The 4,163-nt window shown below is 42.0% G+C and overlaps 1 pseudogene; it reads right to left on the bottom strand.

The window, feature by feature from the left end:
* Window positions 1-250: 250 nt before the first annotated feature.
* On the bottom strand, window positions 251-3,149 carry LOC131904732 (small ribosomal subunit protein eS1-like; annotated as a pseudogene).
* Window positions 3,150-4,163: the final 1,014 nt, after the last annotated feature.

Raw genomic sequence — 4,163 nt, 5'->3', positions numbered from 1 at the left:
GGCATGGAAGCTTGCCAGAAACAACTGCCAGGATCCATAGCTACTGAATCACAATTTCCTTTTGCAGGACACTGAGGTGGATTCCATGCACACTGAATAGAACAGATCCAAAGGCTTCTGGCTAAACTGTTTCAGTCACCAAGCCTCTGTAGCACCACTTACAGAATTAAAACTGTTGTGACTGCAGGACAGGTTACAGGCTATCCCCCACCTCCACTAATTTGCCTGTGAATCAGGAAGTAGGGCCTTGTTAGTGTCTAGGAGTAGAGTCAGCATTCATGAAAATGGGCAGATTGTCCATTTCCATGCTCCAACAATGGGCTTTAGTTTTTTTAAACACTGTTGCAAAAACTGGAGAAATTTAAGAGAAACACAGTTGGGAGGTGAGAAAACAGTCCTTTTTTTTATTGACTTTCACACTAGTTTTTAGGGAACACAAATGCTAGAGAAATGCATACAAAACACAAATAACTCTAGCTCATGCTTTCATATGAACTGGTTCTTAACAAATTCACAGATGGACATAATCAGTTCATTTTAAACCAATTGCTGAACCTTTTTGCTCCAACTTAAGCATATCTTTTCCAGATTTTAAAATGGTGTCCGGATATTGGAATCTCAACTACACATCAAACCAAGAAATTGGCATTTTCCCCCCAGTGGAAGGTTTTGTTTTCAGATAACATGCAGTTATAAGAAACAATTCAGGGATCCCATGTGCCCTGCTTCCCCAGGGCCTTGTAACACTAGACAGTTTCACAACCAAGATGTTAACAGTGATACAGCTCACACAAACACACACACACACACACACACACACACACACACACACACACACCAATTCTCTCAATGACAGCATCACTCTTGTTGGCCTTTCATGGACACATACCTATCAGTCCTACTCTTCTACCACACCTGGACTGAGACAAATTAATTTACTCTCTTAGTCTATAATATCATTCTAAGAGTGTGATCCTACTGAAGGATTAGGAGACAGACCCCTGACAGGCAGACAGATAGAAAGGAGAGCCATGGATAGATAATATGATGGCAAACTTCTTCTGGCTTCTTCCTAACAAGACAAAATCAGCTTAAAACAAAGTCCTGGTAGGCTTTTTCTCCCACCAATAGGAGAGAGAGCAAAGTGCTGAAAGACAAATGGGAGCTAGACCACATTACTTCTCCCTAGAAACATTAAAGATCTGTTCTTCATATGACATTCTTAAGTTTCACCAAGATTAATCTGAGTTTAAAGCTGTCTCGATCCATTTTGCTGCTGGTTTCTCACAATTCTTCAACCTGAAGATCCAGATTACTTCTCCAGCATAATAAAAGCTTCTATTATATATCTGACTACTGTCGATTTCTATGTGTTGCTGTGATACAACAGAGACCGAAACTAAGTTAGGGAAAGAAAGGGTTTATTTGGCTTACGGGTCACAAGGGAAGCGAAGGCAGGAACTAAGAAGACACTCCAGAGGAATGTGGCTTCCTGGCTTGCTCTCCGGGCTCACATTCAGCTCTGTTTCTTACATCTGCCAAGACCACCTGTCCATGGGGTAGCACCACCCACAGTAGGCTAGTCTCTCCCACATCAATCAACAGTCAAGAAAATGCTGCACAGACCTGCTTACCAGAGAGTCTAAGGGAGGCTTTTCCTCAATGGAGGTTCCTTCTTTCACGGGGACTCTGGTTTGTGTCATTGACAAAAAAACTAAACCACAGAGTCACCTCCTGCCTCTTTATCTTTCTATGTCTTTTATAGTTTCAAGTACTTTGGTATCAGGCTTCCTGACTCTTTATCTTTCTATGTCTTTTATAGTTTCAAGTATCTTGGGATCAGGCTACCTTGACTGGGCTTGAAGGACGTGTCACTTTTTCTGATTTTCCTTTCCATGCTGTGTTGCTGGAGATTTCTTTCTTTCTTCTTTCCTTCCATTCTTTTCTCCCACAAATTGGACTTTTGTCACTATTAAAAATCTGGATTTGAAAATTATTCTTGGAACAGTAGTTATCTGTCTTAGTTACTATTCCACTGCTGTGAAGAGATACCACAAACAAGGCAACTCATAAAAGAAACTCTTTACCTGGGGGCTTGCTTATAGTTTCAGAGGGGCTTGCCATTATCATCATGGCAGGGGACATGGTGGCAGGCAGACAGGGCACAGAAGCAGTCACTAAGAGCTTACATCTGATCCACAAGCAGGAGGTAGAGAAAGTGAAACTAGGCCTGTCATGGGCTTTTGAGAACTCAAAACTCAAGCTCAGGGACACACCTCCACCAACAACGCCACACCTCCTAATCCTTCCCAAAGAGTTCCACCAACTGGGAACCAAAATTTCAAACATAAGCCTACGGGTAGACAGTCTCTTCAAACCACCACAACATCCATCAGCTTGTTCAAATTCAGCATCTGTCTCATCACTAGTAGGTTTTCCAGAACTATCACTGGCACCATGGAGTTCCATGAGTTTTTCCATTTTAAATATGGTTTTCTTTAGCATTTTTACTTTTCTAACGAAGATGTTGTGAAGAAGATAAAAGGATTGAAGAAGATAAAAGGTCTGGCAAGCCCTCTCTCTGTGTCTTTCCCAATGCTGTCTGGAATCACCCCATTAACGACTTCTGTCACATAACTTGCCTGCACTACTTGGGTCATGATTTTCATCATCTTCCAGATCTGGCAGACCTACTGGTGCTGTGCATAGGACCTACTATATATCTGGTTGTGCTTTTTAGTAAAATCAGCACAGAGGAGATTGAGCAAATAACTATCAGTTGTCTTGACATCAATGTAAGTGAGCTTCAATCACAGTCTGCCACATTTTTACCATGTAACACATTTTGTTCATGCCAGCAAACTTAGGCAGCTTTTGCCTTAGGCATCCTTAGTAATTAGTTTGAGTTTTCTAAATGCATCTTCATCACTCTGTAGATCAGCAAGGCTCACTTCAAGCACATGACCTATAAGGTCACCCGATACAATTTTGGTTCATTGAGTCCTTGTAAATAGTGTTTTCCCAATGTTTCTAATATTGAGCATAGCTTTCACGTCACACCAGTCTTTCTTAGAAAATGTATCAACCATTTTCTTCTTGGATCCCTTCTTGCCACTTTTTCTGAGGTGCTTGCTCCTGCTGACCATCATGGTGCTGCTCAGACAGCCAGAAGGGTGTTGGAGATTTCTACAGTCATTGTGACTTGAATGGAAAATATCCCCCACAGCCTCATGTGTTTGAACACTTGGTCCCCAGCTGGTGGTACTATTTGGGAAGATGAGGGAACATCTAAGAGGTGAAACGTTAGAGTCTGGCCTCACTTCCTATTCCCTCTCTCCTTCTAGATTGTTGATGGAGTGTGAGAGGTCAGCCTCACACTCATACTACCATGTCTTCCTTGCGGTGATGGACTGTATCTGTTCTGAAACTATAAGCAGAAACCCTTTCTCCTTTAAATTGCAACAGAAACAGAACTAAGCAAGTCATCTTTCTAGTCCCCGGAGAGCCCATTTGCTTTCACCTGGTGTCTTTCTCCCTCTTTGACCGCTCCTACTTCACGATTGTCTCTCAACTTTGAGATGTGACCTTATTGAAACGCCTCAGACGATTTCATTCATAGTCTCTCCTGTCCTTGATCATCTCTCTTTCCTTCCGAGTATGAACCAGACTGAACCTACTTGGCTGCTGATATCAGACAAGATTAAGCCTTTTTGGGGTGGTATAGAGGTAGACAATTTCTTTTCTTCCAGGGACATTAATTTTGCTTATCTTGTTACTACTGTTGCATGACACTTCTTTCCCCCTATTATATCTTGTGCCTACTTCTGAACAATAAATATAGAATCTTTTTCCTTGAAGCCTATGGCTTTCATCTGCCAGTTGATATACAGCTGTGACTTTATGTTGGTTTCTAGTGGAGAGCTGGCAGGAACACCGTGTGTGGAGACACTGGAACTGCCAGATGACAGGCTTTACTTTAGGGTGAGCAGAAGATATTGGGGAGCACATGCATACCCTCATTTGCCTTAATTCTACCCAAGCAGTTTTTGTGATTTCTTGAGAAAAGAGATCTCTTCATTTTTAACTTGAGAATAAAACGCTGGGCTTCCCTATTCCACAAGTAACAGTGCAGGCAGAAGGAACACAGTGTTTCTGGGGCACAC

The sequence above is a fragment of the Peromyscus eremicus genome, chromosome 2 (assembly GCF_949786415.1).
Source record: "Peromyscus eremicus chromosome 2, PerEre_H2_v1, whole genome shotgun sequence".
In the NCBI taxonomy this organism is placed as follows: domain Eukaryota; kingdom Metazoa; phylum Chordata; class Mammalia; order Rodentia; family Cricetidae; genus Peromyscus; species Peromyscus eremicus.
This window is presented reverse-complemented; position numbering and strand designations above follow the sequence as displayed.